The sequence below is a fragment of the Durio zibethinus genome, chromosome 12 (genome assembly GCF_047325235.1).
Source record: "Durio zibethinus cultivar Kanyao isolate XHJ-2024 chromosome 12, ASM4732523v1, whole genome shotgun sequence".
NCBI classification, from domain to species: domain Eukaryota; kingdom Viridiplantae; phylum Streptophyta; class Magnoliopsida; order Malvales; family Malvaceae; genus Durio; species Durio zibethinus.
In genome coordinates, this window is record NC_143173.1 from 5731884 (window position 1) to 5749045 (window position 17162).

A 17162-nucleotide genomic window follows, 5' to 3' on the forward strand; every position below is an offset into this window, starting at 1 on the left:
TGGGCTTTCGCTTGAGACCCCTCCGGAACCTTCTTTGCTGCAGCTTCCATTGATCCAAATTTGCACCGAATGAGAGAACTGGAAGCCACTGCAGGATCTTCCTTTGTACCTTGGCGGAAGATATCAACAAGAAATCTAAGTGTTTCTACTTCAGCCTCTGTTCCAGATTGGGTCACTGCGCTTTCACTCGATGATTCCCATGCCTTTCTGTAATCTCTTTTTTCTTGTTGTCGTATGCTTTTCTTTATATTTCTCCCTCAAATCTGTTTTTTTCGTCTACTCTATTTTTTTGCTGGAGTTTGTGGATCTGCTGATTCATCTGTCACCGGAGACTCATAGTTTGCTGCACTCGGAGCTGATTCTTTCAACACGGTAACCAAATATTTATTCTCAAAACATGGATCATTTTGACCACCCTAGTCCAGAACTCCATAAACGGGTTGTTCATATCCTTTTGTAAAATCAGTTACTCCCAAAATGCCTCAAGAACTTCAAAAGCTACACGGTAGCTACTGCAACTCTGAGGATACTAGTGAAACAACATTGGCTAATCCAGGTATACTTGATCCTTTTCAGCTCAGAGACAATGCCTTCAATCCGTGTAATTTCAGGTATGGATATTGACAATATCATGGCATGTGATAGGTATTGCTTGCAGGAATAACCCACAGCATAAACCATCCATCGCAAGAGCAGGTGAGAGATGCCCTTGCATCAGGACTCGAGTATTAAACCTGCCCTTGGAAGATTTATCAGGAATCCAGTTATGGCTTCCCTTGGAGCTGCCTTGAGCAACAATACCGCACATTCGGAGGCTACATCTATAATGTTGCTTCATGAGATGCACTTAACTCCAGTAAGACTCCAACATGGCTGCTAAAATCTATTATATCTCTTATACAGTGCTGCTGATCGACTGGACCACTTGACTCGGAAGAACCATCACCTAAAAGTGTAGGTTCTTTTGCATAAACAAAACCTTTTCTACTCCCTACAGAGTGCAGAAGGAAAGCCCTATGCAAGCCAAAAGTTGGTTCAAGAAAATCTTCCATAGCTTTTGCGTACACAAACTCCAAAAAGATTCCCAATCTTTCTTACTATTTTTAGGTGCGAAAGTAACTTAGAATCCATCTTTGAAGCATAAGCTGAAGCCAGACACAATTTGATATTGTTTACATTTGCATTTGTCAGATCGCCAAGCAAAAATTTAAAACATTTTGAGACCATTTCCAGATTCTAAAATATCAAGGATTTTAATATACTCAAACTCAATTAGCATAAGTAAAAGCTTCTGCGCATGCATGGGAATGGGATCTTCATCTTCAACCATGGTGGGGTAGAGAGGAAAAAAATGAGAGTTAGATATGAATTTCAGATTCTGACCTTTGATTGTTTAATGAAGGTTCATTCAAGAAATTGTACTAATCACATCCTGGCTGGTGAAACGAGCTGCCTATTCTCCTCATTGACTGCAAATGTTTTCCTGCCATAGAAAATCTTTTCACTTTTTCCAAACTGTCTCTAAGACCATCAGTAACTCAACGTAACAAAGTGGAGCGTATTTTCCAACATGTCCTCCAGAATCTGGTCCAGGTACGGCAGCTGGAACTTCGGGTGATCCACCATCCAGGCTGTTGCTAGCTGGAGTTTTTCTTGAAGCAACTTGCCCACTTCTGGAAGCATCAAAAGCGAGGAAATCCCAATCATCAGACATTTCAGATCTCCAAGAAGGTCCCCTCCTGGAGCAATTCCATCAGATCGGACAAATCTTGGTCTTTAAGCACTTTTCGGGCCATGTATAGGGAGGTCACCAGGATACCAATCCTGCTCCCAGGTTGGAGCTTCACAACTGGCCCGTAGGTATGAATTAGTACAGCAAAGTAAGAGTGAAGGTCAAGGTCAATGAAAGAAAGGTTTCCCACCAAGGGGAAGCCTCGAAGGCTTGGTGGTGACGGGGGCTTCCCCTTTTGTTTGGCTTCTATTTTTTTCTTCCTCCCTCTTTTTTCCCAAATCAGTAGCTTTTGCTTACTGTTTTCTCTGTCTTTTAGTCTACCCCAGGGGTCCTTTATATAGGGATTGATCAGGAGTTTCTGATCAATCCCAATTCCCCTTTTAACGGGAATTCAATCTTTGAATCCAGTCTGGACTCTTCTGATTGAATTCCCATTCCCAGTGAGATTCTTCAACTTTCAATCCCAGCCCTCCAAAATCAAATAAATAAAAAAAGTAGATAATTTAGAAAAGATAATAACAATCAGATAATAAAAAAAAATCAGATAAAATTAACAGATAATTTTAAAAAAATAAAATAAGATAAACCCAAAAATATATTAAAAATAATAATAATAATAATAAAATAATAATAATAATAATATAATAATATATAACTATATACATATAAATATATTCTAAATAAAAATAAATAAATACAGATATATAAAAAAGAAAAAAGAGAAAAAAAGAAAAGAAAAAAAGAAAAAAAAATACAGGATAAAAATTTAATTGGGCCATACCCATTTGGGCTAGGCCTAATTGATCTGGGCCTGAACCCATTTGGGTCAGGCCCAATTGATCTGGCCCTGGACCCAATTGGGTGTCTACACTTAGTGTGAGTCATATAGATAGGATTAATATGGGCTCTTTCTTTGTTGTTTCAAGGTTTTTGCAAAACACTTGATTGGTTGTTATGTCTTAAAACTACTCCTGCAGTCGGTGTAATAGTTAGGCTTATAGGCTTATTTGTGAGTGTTGATTGGTAAGTGGGTGGGTAAATTGGTTATGAAACAAGTTGATAATGGACTTGTACAATACTATTGATAGAGAAATAATAAGATGGATAAATTCGTTATGGATATGAAGCATAACTTCTAAATTGTTGTCCCCTAAACTCATGGCTTAGATTTCAGTTTCTTTTCTTTTAAACATCCCACCTTTCTTTGTATTGCTAGCCTTTTCTCCTTTAAGCTTATAATTCTTAATAGTATTTTCAATAATCTCTTTTGAGATCACCATGTTGGTAAAGTTCTTCATTGCATTCCTTATTATCTTCTCATAATAAGGTACCTTTAAGGTACTAATAAATAGTATTGTGGTCTTTTTCTTGGTCAGATATGGTTGAACTTAAACAACCATATCCTTTTACCATTGGCATATTCTTTAAATGATTTTATTACCTTTTTCTTCATGCTTTGTAAAGAAACGTGATTAGGAACCAAGTTTATAATGTGACGATACTATATAATGAATGCTTAAGCAAGCTTTTTCTAAAAATGGATATGAGTTTTGTCTAGTTGGACATATCACCTTATAGTCAAGCTAGTAAAGTTATCTTAGAACATATGCATCAACAGCTTTTCATCACTAGTGTAAGTAATCATTTTTCGGTAGTACATAATGACGTGAATTATCTGACATTTCATACCCTCGTACTTCACATACTTTATAATCTTAAAATTTGGTAAAATTACAATATCTGAGACCAAGTAGAGGCCAACTACATCCATAAAGCCATAAAAGTCATCCTTTGGATTGCTCGTAACCTCTTATCTAGCAAGTTCATTTTTTCTTTGGCTTAAGTCCTTAAAGTCTCAACTTCTTTCAGTTTCAGCTTTTCTTTCTCCTTTGGGTTATCTAGGTTAAGGACTTAAGTCGGTTCAATTGTTTTTTCTATGAAGACAAGATTGATGAAACTTTGGAATTGCCCTTGAGTTGATGCAACCAGTATCCTAGGATAGGTATATCTAGTAGGAAACATAAATTGTTGTTAAGAAGTTCCTTGAGAAGATTAGGCTTGGTATAGGCCATACTCAGGTGGGTGTAAAGGGTTGACAATATCTTGTGATGGATGATCTTGTACGCTGACATATTTTTTGTGGCTTTTCTTTTATTCAAAGTTGTTTAAGGCTTTTAGAACTTTAGTTAACTCTCTTATAACTTTTTTTGGGCCTTCTCTATCTTTTTAAAATGGTTTGCATTCTCCTGTTTTATTTGTTTATCTTGGTCCATATATTGTACTGATGATGAGTTGATTGAGCAAGGTTCTTAGACAATCGAGCTATCTTTGAACTTTATGTACTATAATTTTAAAATTAATGGATTATTCATATACTAATGTAATAAAAGAACCAACTAAGAGTGGATACAATGCATGAGAGATAATGTTTGTCCTTTTTAAAAATTTCAACAAAAAAGAGCATTAATTTATTCCACAAAAAATCCATTTTACATAGAATTAGACTAGGCATTTAATGGGTTCCATGAAAGCTTTTGTTGAAAATAGCTTTCAGGCAGGTGTTTTATGCAGTATTTATGCATGTTTATGAATATGGAAAAAAAAGGTAAAGAAAACAACAAAGAAATTGGTTAGCTCAATATTAGAGTAACAAAGAAATAAATAAATTAGCACACGTAAAAAAAGGAAATAAAATAATATAATTCTAAACTCTGGGTCAATTCTAAAGAGTAAAGGAAATATGGCTCTACCTATAGGTTAGGTTTATAAGGTTGACTCTATGTGGTTTAAGTTAAATCTAAAGATTCTTAAATTGTTCCTCGTATCATATTTCATTATAGACTAGTAAGGGACCTTAGTTATCGTTAATGTCTACAAACGAAAATGGTTCAATTTAAATAAGAGTGTTTTGGTAGCCCAAGCAGAGACATAAAATCTCACAAGAGCGTAGGTACTTTATTCTCTCCTAAGGGACGAAGTGCGAATATAAAGCTCAAGTTATCCATATGCAAGTAGATGATAATATGAAACATGAAAAGATAAATAAAACACTTAACTAAAATTCTTAATTTTATTGAGTTAGGTAGATAACACGAGTTTATTGACTTGACTTTTGGTTATTCCCAATGAAGTCTCCAAACTATTATAATGTATAGATTCGTAGACCTATTACTAGACGTAGGGTTAAGAGTCATCAGCAGTCTTTTTGTTTAGGTGTGATTGGTTACCTTACTAAATTTATCTCATTTTAAAAAAAAATTTCAAGCTTGACTTAGGTATTTTTAAAAGGTAGATTCTAGTTTACGAAATCATAATTGGGTTCGAAAGTATGATTACGTGTAGGGAAGGTTATAGCACTCTTATAACAGCCATCGAAATGAGTTTGATTTCGTGTTATCCAAATGCCTTAAAAAATCTTACTAAGTAATTTGTTATTAGAAAATATTCTTAAATTACTCAAATATGTTGGTAATAATTTAAAAACATTTATTTACCTCATAAGTATTAAAGGAAACTATTTGTCACACTTTGAAGAAGTTTTATCGTCGGATTCATTAATATTTTATAAAAAAATTTATTTGTGACAAGTGGGATTTCTTGGAATCTTAATGTTGAAAACCTTTTCTAAATTCTTCAATATATTGGTAAAATTTAGAAAGAATTTTTTACCTAAAAATTTAAATAAAAATTGCTATTTGTAGTATTCTTAATAATTTCATCATCGAAGATTTAAATTTTAATTTTTATACAAAAAATAATTTATTTTTAGAAATATCTTCTAATATATTGGTAATAATTTTTGTTAAAATTATTCTACAATATGTTGTAGGATTTTATAAAAATTATTTTGTTTTGAAATTTTAATTTTTGTCAAAAATTAATAAGATTTTTTAATATGTTGATAAAATTTTATTTTTAAATTTTTAAAAAATCACAAAATCTTTTAATATATTGATAAGATTTTATTTTTGTTTTCTTTAAATTTTATTTTCCTAAAATTATTATTTTTTACTTTTAAAACCCTAATATGTGAGTAAAGTTAAGAATTTTGGTTATTTTTATTTTTAAAAAAATTATTTTTGACTAAAAACCCCTAATCTAAACAAATAAAGAAATCAACTATACCAAATGAAAAAAATTAAAAAAATAACGAATTATTCCTGCTCAACAGCTCGATCAACAACTTGGCGGCTTGGTCAGCGGCTCAACTTAGAGGTTAACGGCTCACGTGACTGCTGGAACGCCTTGGCTTGAAGTCAGCTTCAGGTCGCAATCAAGTTGGCTTGCCCATGGAGCAGCACATGGATCACTTGAAGGATCCGATTTCTTAATTCTTCAACATGGCACCGTTTTACCACCACTATAAAACCCCCTTTTCAAGCTCTTTCTCTCTTCTTCATTTTTTTACCTCTCTCTCTGAAAGTTGGTTTCTCTGTCTCTCTCTCTAAAAGCAGCCACCAGCCTTCAGAAAAATCTAGAAATCGACGACTGGTCACCTCGCCAGTCGCCACACTCCGACATCAGCCAACTTCCATTAACACCCAAAACTCACCACGAGCCTTTTTTTGGCCTTTTCGTCTCGAATCTGGGGCTGATCTCCTCTAAAACTTGATAGATTCGTGTAGATCGGGTTAAGCTATGGTGGAATTGGAATTGGAATTGGAATTGGTTGTCAATGGTTTTCCCCGATTGCAATTGGTAGCTGCTAGCCTTGCTCAGTTTTTCCTCTGTGTTTCTATATGATTTTCTGTGTTCCTGCTTTGTTAATCACCAATCCATTTATAGGGCCGAATAAGGGGAGTTTCAGATCATCTCCAATTCACTTTAAAACCAAATATTATTGCCTAATCTGATTAATTATCAGCTAAATTTCAAACTTAAACTTTGTTCGGTTTATTCTTCTTTTCTTTTTTGAATGATCATATAATGAGAAACAAGATAAATCAAACTAAATAATCAACTCAAAAGATAAATGTCACTAATAAAATACAAAAAAAGAAAACTCTATATAGATGGCAATGAAATTAAAAATAAAAGATATAAAATAAAAATAAAATAACAAAGTTCAACAATTGAGTTTGAATCCAGTTTGAGCTCAATTGGTTTGAGTTTGAAATTAAATCAAAATCAATTGATTTAGACTTTGAATTAAATAAAATGTCTACAATAATCAATTCTGATAACTGATTAACTTTTTTCTTTTTTGTACAACAAATTACAGAATATGTTGTTTATGATGCCAACGTAAATCAACAAACTTTCAAAGTGGGAAAGCCTTGGATGAGGGTTTCAGTGTGAATAAACAAACAGTTCCATAATTATTTCACAAATGACAACCAAACTTAAATAAAATAAAATAATATATCAATTTATTTATCCCGAATTTCCATTGTATTGTCTCCTAGGAATTATAATGATGTAGCGTAAAAGTTGAATTGATTTGAGAAAACAAAAATATTCATAGACACCAGATTTCTTGGCAATTCAAAGAGGAATGACAAAAATTACGAACGCGACCTGTTCAAGGAATTGCAGAGAATCCGGCTTCTTTTTTCTATATGCAATGCAGAAGATTTGTTTTTTTATCTCCTAGATTAATGTTTGAAAAAATAGTGGAGATCTCCATTAGGAGGTTAGATTGATTGAAAGAATATTTTAATAAAATTTATAATTTTAAAGAAACGACTAGAAATATAACCCCGTGTTGTCGCGGATTGAATTTTTTATTTGTAATAAACAATATTTATGATGAGTTTAATAACATGCAGTTTCGTCGAAATTCTTAATAAAAATAATGATGAGTGAAATTTATCAATTAATTTATGTAAATGTGGTCATTTCATTCTCGCACCTTATATAACAAATCAAATCCAAATCAAGTATCTCAAATTTATCTTTCAAATAATAATTTTATTAATATTAATAAATATATAAATATAAAATTAAATAAGTAATTATATATATATATGTTTAAAGGCAAAATACTGTAAGCATGCTTTCAATCCAAATCTGTTTCTTTTTTTAAAAAAATTCAATTCATCTTAATCCGATTCTAATTTTAAAAAATCTTATTCCTATTGAATTTAAACAAATCAAAATTCATCGAATATAGATAAATTTATCATTCCTATTCACTGGCTCTTTTATTACAAAATTGATCTAATTAAAAATTTTTACAAAAAAAAAAAAAAAAAAAGTGAAAAACAAATGGAGATGTAACATGGACATGTCCATTGACCTCCCTTCGTTACAAAATTTACAACATAAATTTAAACAAAAAACTAAAACAAAAAAAGGTAAAAGAAACAAATTTGTGTGCTACTTCAACACCTTTATCACTATTTTTTTCTTACAAAATTATTTAATTTTAAAAAAACAAAAAAAATTTTAATAAATAATATCAAATAGGCCACATACCATTTTTAAAATGAGATATTTAATTAAACATGTAGAGATGAAAAAAAAGAAAGAAAAAGAAATGAAAAAGCAAAAAAGATTAAAAAAGGAGTGAAAAGGATGTGATATGGAAGCACTATGGAAAGTCAAATAAAGTCAAAATTACCAAGATATATATAGGACTAGCATAATACGCATGCAAAGGTATGAGGTTTTTTTTTTTTTTTTTTTGTTTATTTATCAAATTTTTATTGTAAAATTTACCTAAATAGACAAAAGATAAAAAGGAAAGAAAGCAAAAACGGTGGTAACATAAGGATATTTCAATTGCCTTATTCTTCTCACAAAATTTATCTAATTAAGGAAATAAAAACAAAAAAAAAATAAAAAAAGGTAAAAAGGACAAAAATGAAAAAAAAAAAAAAAGGAAGAACAAAATAAAAAAAAAAAGTTTATAAAAAGGGTTACATAGACACTCCCATTGAGCTTAAAATATTAATTTCTAAATTTAAGGAATTGTAGACACTTAATTTTGTCTTGAAAAAATCTGACCATTTATAAAGCTCTTAAAATCCGACCAAATTCAAATCTAACATTTATTTAACTTTAACAAGTTTTTAAGATTAAAATTGTGACCAATTTAACCTAAATATCTAAGGTCAAACTTGATCAAACTTAGTTAAACAAAGTCAAAATTGGTCAAAACAGATAGAACTTAAGTCAACTTTCAAAAGTCACAACCAATTGCAGTCAATATGGCTTGGAATCGAAATTCATGATTTTAAAGAATTAAAAAAAAACTTAATTGCACTTTAGGAAGGGTAAAATTATTGAAATACCTTTCAGGTGTATTTTCGTAATTTGATTTTCTTGAAATTAAATTTTTATGAAAACTTTTAGATCATAATTAAATATTTTTAATGATTTTTGTGCAATAAAAACTTTGATTATACCTTAGGAGGTATGAAATTACTAAAATTTCTTAAAGATTTTTCATAAATTAACCTTTTCAAGATCGAAATTAACGAAAAGCTCCAAATCAAAATTTAATATTATTTTTTTATTTTAAAAATATTAAAAATCTTAATCTTGCCTTAAAAGGTGTGAAATTACTAAAACGTCTTTCAAAGATATTTTTGTAATTTGACATCCCGTGGTCAATTTTTCACAAAATATTTCAAATCACGTTTTTAAATTATTTGATGATTTTTGGTACATTAAAGAACTTGACAGCACCTCAAGAGGTTTGAAATTACTAAAATAACATTTATGAGTAATTTCGTAATTTGACTTTCTCGAGGTTGGATTTTCACAAAAACTTGTAGATTTTAATTTCATATTATTTCATAATTTTTTATGCTTTGAAATCATGAAAATGAAGAGGGGAGCATAGTTTTCCAAGAAAAATGGCCTAGAAATCGAAAATTTTCTTATGAGGGTAAAATGCTCATTTCACTTGGTTCATGCAACATAAAAATCCAATCTTTAGCAGTAAGCATTCTCAACCATGGGATGATTTTGAAAGGTTGTATCCAATGATGAAAAGAGGCTCATTGCAAAGAAAACAAAGAATGAAAAATGACCATTAGATGAACTTTTAATCCAAAGGCTTACATGCATTAAAAGAGAGATATTTTCTCTTCATGAAGGCTAGGAATTAATGTTTTGGAAAGAGGAAAGAGGCAATGGCATGAAAAAGAAGAAGGAGAAAAAAAATGTAGAGACCTTAGAAGAGGCATAATTTTTCTTCCATTTTTACTTTGTATTTTTATAAGCATTCCATAGCATTTATCATATTTCTCAAGCCATTTAGCTTTGGGTTTTTTTGTTTTTTTAGAAATTTATAGTTCTTCATCTCTTTTAATCCAAACTTGGTTTAAAAATTCATCTAACTAAATAATTGTTTGGATTGAAATCAAAAGGATCAAGTAATAACAACAAAAAATCCACCATTTGAAGCCATTGGAGGTTTGGCCAAACCTCTTTCTATCATGGCTGAACCTCCTTTTGGTTCTTTTTAAGTATTTTCCTTACTTCTTATGTTGTTTATGGATGATTTAGTTATTGGTTTACTTGTTATTTGGATGAATTTTAATTAGTTTAATGGTATATGTTTGGTTCCATGGTTTCTTTACTATTTAGTTCATTACATGTATGATAAAATTTCTTTCATGATATAAAGACTTTCATATGATGATTATTTTGATGTTTAATGCATATTTGAGCTGAGTGAATTGAAAGCAAATTGTAGGGAGGCCATAGGAGTGTTAGGCCAAGGTTTCCCATGCTTGGGGCAAACCTCCTTACTTGAATAATGGCCAAAATATTGTTCAGATCTTGTTTAAAGGTTTGTGTTCTTGCATGATTCTTCAAATTTTCAATGTGTTTGATTAAATTTTCTATGAATAAAATGTTAATTTGAGTGTGGCTTTTAGTGATTATGTTTTTTTGCAAGATTTTCAAAATAGAAAAAAAATGATGGAAAATGTCTTGAAATTCTTTTAAAAATTTTAGTGTTTGATCTATTTAAATTGCATTTTCACATGCACTTTTAGTTTGTCATATAGTTTTTAAAATGCCTAAATTTGTAATTAATTTGTTTCTTAGTCATGTATCTTTTATGCACCAATATTTACATTTATACCAATGACATATTTTATATTTGTGACATGCATCAATATTTACATCTTACTAATGGCATTTTCGTTATTTGTTTATGGGATAAAATATATAAATGATCACTCAACTTTAGGAGTTTTTTTTTTTAAAATGATCATTTAAATATTAATTTTTTTTTAATTTAGTCACTTAAGTTTGAGTGCGTTAATTTTTTTGTTACTTAGCCATTAATAACGTGTGTTGACATGGCATTGTCATGTCGGTTTCATGTGTTAGATGGCAATGCCACCTCATTTGACAAGCCATGTGGCATTGTTGATGTGGATTATAAAATTAAAAAAAAATAAATTTTAGTCACTTAACTTTTTAAGAATTTCTATTCTGGTCACTCAAGTTTAAAAATTTACAATTTAGTCACTAAAAAATAAATCTTTGAATTTTATAAAAAAATATATAAAAAGTTGATAGTTTTATTATATATAATTAAATTATAAATTTTTAATTTTATTATAACTATACCATTTAAATTTGAAAAATGAAAGAATATTATCCACTTGCAAAAATTACTAAAACAACAATATTTCACATTTTTGTCATTCAACCCATCCAAATAAACTCAATTAAGTATTTCATATTTCATAATGTTTAGATTTATTTTTAATTTCATGTAATAAAACATTAAAGGACATATAGATAACAAAATAAAATAAAAATAATTTATTATATTAAATTTTATAAACCATTGGTGATTAAATCATTATAAAGTTATGTTAAGGATAATATTTAAATATTAATAATTTCACAAACAATGGTGACCAAAATGTAAAAATTTAAAATAATTACTTAAATTTATTAAGATTAACTGAACAATAAATATTTGAGATAATAATATATTGTAAATTTGACAATTGATTAATATCTTTCTATTTTTCAAATTCAAATGGTAAAATTATAATAAAATAAAGTATAACTTAATTTCATAAAATAAAAATATTAAATATTCTATTTTTTTTATAAAATTTAATGACTTATTTGAAAATTAGGTTAAGTTAAAATTTCATGTGTTTTTGCATTAGATATACCCTAACCTTATCCAAAAACCCTAGCCTAGCTGAAACTAACCTGAAACCCTAACCTAAAACCCTAACCCTAGCCTAAAATCGAAACCTTAAACCACCTAAACCAAACCTTTAAACCACTTAAATCCTAATTTTAAACCACTTAAACCCTAACACTTGAATATTATCCTAATATATTTTAATAGGTAACATAAATAATAAAATAATTTATTATATTAAATTTCATAAATGTTGGTGATCAACTCATTATAAATTCATAGTAATAATGGGTCATTGATAATGCAAACCAAAATATTAATAAATTTCATATTTCATAATTTTAAGGTTTTTTGGTCACTCAGTTGTTAAAATTTTTTAATTTTGGTATTGGATAATAGTCATCCATTTTTAAAATTTAAATGATATAATTACAATAAAATACAAATTTATAATTTAATTCCATAAATAAAAATATCAATACTTATTTTTCTTTTCTTATAAAAATTAAGGGCTTATTGTTAGTGACTAAATTGTAAATTTTTAAAGTTGAATGACCAGAATATAAATTTTAAAAAGTTAAGTGAATAAAATTGATTTATTTTTGTTAAGTTTTATAATGTTATGTTAGCAATGCCATATGGCTTGTCATATAAGGTGGCAATGCCATGTGGCACCTAAAACTAATGCAGTAAGGCCACGTCAGCATGTCATTAGCCATTAACTGTTGAGTGACCAAAAACTTAACGGACTCAAACTTAAATGACTAAATTAAAAAAAATGATACTTAAGTGACTATTTTAAAAAGGCTCTTAAAGTTGAGTGACCATTTACATATTTTACCCTTGTTTTTATCATATGCCTTTTCCATGAAACCCTAAACCTAAGCCTTAAGCTCTAATCCTAAACCCTAAAGTAAACCTTAAACCCTAAACCAAACCTTAATCCTAAACTCTAAATCTAAATCATAACTCTAAAGCCCAAACCAAACTTGAACCAAACCTCAAAACCCTAATCTAGACTTCAAACTAACCTTAAACCCAAAGCCAAACCTAAACCCTAACTAGACCCCTAAATTGATCCAAACCCTAAACCTACCCCAAACCCTAAAAACCCGAACCAACCTTCAAACCTAAAAATCCAACCCTTGATCCCATTCATGCATATGCAATTCATTTCACTTTGTTATATATATTCTTAAATTCTCATGCATTTATATTTTGTCAATCATATTCAATTATCATGCATTTATATTATTATTATGTTCATACATACATGCATTGATTTTATAAATAAAGTTTTTTTTAAAAATTAATTTTAAACAAGATAACATCTCAAGTAAAAAAATAGCCTTCGAAATCTAGCTTAAATATAAATGGACTTTCGATGACTATCATTTATGCTAGGTGTTATCTTAGTTTATGGGGCAATCTAAAAACTTTTAAGTTAGAGATATTTTTGAAGCTTGACCTATATATAAAAAAGTGAATAAGGTATTGCGATACTTAAGACGTTCCCAGTTTGATCCAAAAATGAAATGCTTTGTTTTCAAAAGAAAAGAAATTTTTTTTTCAAGTTTTGCGAAAGAAATGAATTAATTTCTAAACATTATAATACGGCCATTTTTATCAAAATCTAAAATAACTTGCAATCAATTAGTACCATCTTTGATCGTGTTGTAGAGATGTTAATCATTTCTCATGTATAACCAAATTTTGGACCTAACTTTGTTTTCATAGACCATAAAAATGTTATTTTATAAAATTTTAAACCCATTTTAAATGTTTAATTAAAAGGATAAAATTTTTTAATGGTCAATCACACCTTAAAAAAGATTGGTAGTGACTCTTTATTTTGGTTTTTATTAAAAATGCTTTTTTAAGCCCTCATTTTTTTTATTCCCCATCATCCGATCAAAGAACTCTTTTTAGTCCTAAAACGTCGAGACATATATCAAATAATAACTTTATTGATATAATTTATATAATAAAATTAAGAAATAAATATATATTTTTATATATACAAAAAATGGGGTAGGATAAAGCATCATAAACACCTTTCTATCCCAATCTCACTTTTATAAAAAAACTTAATCCTATCCCAACTCAATTTCAATTTAAAAACATCACCCTCTATTAGATCAATTTGGATTAAACTCGTTGAATACAAATTGTTTTAGCATCTCTATCAAATGCCACATTTGGTTTTAAAATTTATCTAATTAAAAAAATAAAAATGTGAAAAATAAAAAGCCCATTGGAGTGTCATGTAAACATTTCCATTGGCCTCCTTTTTTCACAAAATTAATTTAACTTAAAAAATCATAAAAAAGAAAAAAAAGAAAAAAAATTAAAAAAAGGAAAATGAAGCTCATTAGGAGGCAACATGACATTTGATTTGAGCTTAAAATATTAATTTATTAAATTAAGGCATTAAATCATAAATCAATTAAAAATTGAAAAAAAAAAAGGAAAGAAAAGAAAAGGGAAAAGAGAGATAATCAAGCTGCCATATGAATATCAAAATAGATATCTATAAATACATATGTATAAATATAAACCATAAATAAGAACTTAATTAATATAATACATATGTATAAATATAAAATTAAATGAATAATAAAATATAGATAATAAAAATATTTATAATCAATAATATCCAATGGGCATCACTAAAAAAATTTTCTAATATAAAAAAATAGTCATCAAATATTAAAAAGGAAAAGAAAAAGAAAAAGTAAATTAAAAAAAAATGACTTGACACTTAACATATTTTGGTTATCAAGTGGATCACACAAAAAAGAATTTAAAATCTTGAAAATATCCATTAAATATATAAAAATAATAGAAAAATTAAAAAAAATACGTTACATACCTTTGGTATCAAGTAAATCTCATACAAAAAAAAAATTTAAATCCTAAAAATACATATTTACAAAAAAATTGTAAAAATAAAAAGCAAAAGAAAAAAGGCGAAAAAGAAAGATTGGTCTCACTTTTAAAAAAATGGAAAAATTTTTATAAAATATAACAAATTTGAAAAAAACAATAAAAAGTTTTAAAAAATAAAAAAAAAATTTAACACCAAAAAAAAATTGAGGAATGCTTTGTGGTACCTTAATTAAACTCTATACAAGAATAGAATTTATCTAAGTGATGGATTTAAAAAGAAAAAAGAAAAATATATGCAAGGAAAAAGAAAAAAGAAAGCTTGGTAAAGTGGATCCCACCTAAAAAATTGAAATTTTTAAAGAAATATTTATAAACTTTAAAAAAATCTAAAAAATCTAAAATAAAACTAAAAATTTTAAAAAGAAAAAAGAAAAAAAAAAGAAGCATAATAAAGAAGAGGGGAGAATGTCTGTACATTAGTAAAAATTAAAATTTTGATGTGATGTTTAAAACAGGAGAGACTAAACCAAACTTTAAAGACAAAGAGTTGCAATTTACTCTCTATAAAGTTTAAATGGAAATTAATCATTAAGGAAAAGGGCTAATAAATCTTTAAGTTAATGTACCAAAACTTAAAGAAAAAAATGAGCTAGCAATGAGTAAGTGATTTCCCTTTTTACATGCATAATAAGCCCAAAAATTAACTAAGTTTAAGTGATTGTAAAACCTTTTTTACAAAAAAATTTAAATAAACAGTACTGTAAATATTTCATTTTGCCTTAAATTATTTTGTAAGATTCAAATGAATGGAGCTTAATTCTAGATTGTTTTAATTTTGGATCATTATCGGCTTTTTTATACATGATTTTGAGCTTATGAATTCATTGAGTTTAGTTAATTGGATTTCAAGATGTATTGTTAATTCGAAGCTTATCTCGAGTTTTTTTCATTTCAAATTAGATAAAAGTTAAAATGCTTAAATTATTTTATGTTTTTTTATTTTATTTTTGTTTTTGGTCTTTTTTGTTCATTTATTTCTATTTTTTTGTTTTTTTTTATTTTTATTTAGTTCCTTCTTAAAATTGAAAAAAATGAAAATCAATAAAATTTTGGGAAAATTAGAAGTTGATTTGGATTGTAATTCTTTAGGGAGATGGAATTGTTTTTGTGTAAATCAAGAGTCGATACTGATCCGCTTCTCCATAATAACCAAAACGGCGTTGCTTTGGTTTGCTATAAAAGCTCCTTTCCAAGCCTTTCCTCCTTTATTTGAAAATTTTCTTGTCCTTCTATGGTTGCTTTTCTCCCCCTTCTCTCTACATCAACCGAAAAAATATCCAAACCAAGGTCCCGGCATTTGTCACCGCCAAAGCAGCTCGTCGCTGTCGGTGACCGGCTGCTTTGGTAACCGTTAAAGCCAAAAAAATGCTTTTTCGAGCATCTTCTTTCTCTTCTTCAGTGTGGCTGACTAGGATTTTTGAGAATTCTTCTAGAAAGTCCTAGATCTAAGCATGAAACCATTGTCCAAAACACCGTACAATCGAGCTGAAACCACCAAGAGCTTCCTAAAAACTTCTTTTCACTCTCTTTGGTTTAAGAACCCTGAAAATACCCTTGAAATCCACTAAGCCCGAAACACTCGAAATTTCAACCTACTGTCAGAAGGTTTTTTTTTTTGTCTGTGAATTGCTTTTTGTTGATTTGTTCTTGTGATAATTGTGTGTTTCTGTGTTCTCGTGTTGTAGCTAATTGCTGGGTTTTGGGTTATTTCAAGGTCGGCTGGGTTCCTTTCTAGGTTTTTGCTGATGAATTCTGGAAATTGTTTGTGTCTGCTACCTTTTGTGTTTGCTCACTGCTTCTTTATGATTGTTTGAAGCTCGAATCTAGGTAATTACTGATTGGTGTTTTGGCCTCTGTTATGGATATCTGAATTGCTTTTCTGTTTGGTTGCAGATTGCTCACTGATTCTTGCTCTTAATTGCTCCCCTTTGGGGCTTGTTGCTGATGGAAATTGCTTTTAAGTTGGGGTTATTACTGTCTTCCGATCCTATGAGGCTAACTGTTGATTGCTTGCCAATGAATTGCTTTCCAATTGCCTTCCAGTCCCTTTTGTGCTTGTATGTGTTTTCAATTATTGCTGCTTCCTATTGCTGATGAATGCTTGCTATTATATAACAATTTAGCACCAAGAACATTCAATTTTTCAATAAAGAAGAAGATGAGATCTACCGAAAGGGAGATACGATTCTAATTTTTTTGCCCTTTCTTCTGTTCTTCGGCTCCTAGTATTTCAATAAATCCCAATCTCGATTCTCCATGAGTCTCAAGTTCAACGTTCCCCAACATATTTCAAACCCGACTCCTTTCTTTTTTTTTTTTTGGTGATTTTCTGTTTTTTTTTTTCCCGAATAAAGAATAAATAAAAAGAAACAAAAAGGAAAATGAAATTCAAATAAAATAAAATACTAA

At 28.9% G+C, this 17162-nt stretch overlaps 1 long non-coding RNA gene across 1 annotated transcript; it reads left to right on the forward strand.

The window, feature by feature from the left end:
- Nucleotides 1-15147: 15147 nt before the first annotated feature.
- On the forward strand, nucleotides 15148-16944 carry LOC111297225 (uncharacterized). Its single transcript, XR_016346876.1, has 2 exons — nucleotides 15148-16358; nucleotides 16647-16944. It is a non-coding gene; the product is annotated as an uncharacterized LOC111297225 (long non-coding RNA).
- Nucleotides 16945-17162: the final 218 nt, after the last annotated feature.